The sequence below is a fragment of the Nanorana parkeri genome, unplaced genomic scaffold, assembly GCF_000935625.1.
Source record: "Nanorana parkeri isolate BGI_ZX_2015 unplaced genomic scaffold, ASM93562v1 scaffold272, whole genome shotgun sequence".
Classification (NCBI taxonomy): domain Eukaryota; kingdom Metazoa; phylum Chordata; class Amphibia; order Anura; family Dicroglossidae; genus Nanorana; species Nanorana parkeri.
This window is the reverse complement of record NW_017306540.1, coordinates 287,898-288,120: the sequence shown is the minus strand read 5'-3', so window position 1 is coordinate 288,120 and position 223 is coordinate 287,898. Positions and strand designations below refer to the sequence as shown.

General features: G+C 66.4%; 1 protein-coding gene across 2 annotated transcripts in view; it reads left to right on the top strand.

The window, feature by feature from the left end:
* ATG10 (autophagy related 10) overlaps positions 1 to 223 on the top strand; it is a 130,584-nt gene that overhangs the window by 59,396 nt on the left and 70,965 nt on the right. The gene's annotated exons all lie outside the window — the stretch shown is intronic.

The following is a 223-nucleotide window of genomic DNA, read 5'->3' as shown; positions in this document are numbered from 1 at the left end:
CGCCCCTACCCCCCCCCGCCTGCACCCCCGCTCCACATGCCACACCGCCTCACACTCACCGCCTGCCTACATCAATGGTCGGCACGGGGACGTGGGGAGAAGTAAGGAGGAGCAAGCGTGGCGGGATGACAGCCGCCGACAGACCGGCCCGATCTCAGAAGCAAGTTGCTGGAAGACTGCTCAGGTAAGCCTGCCCTCCCCCCCCCCCCCACATAGTGCTCTA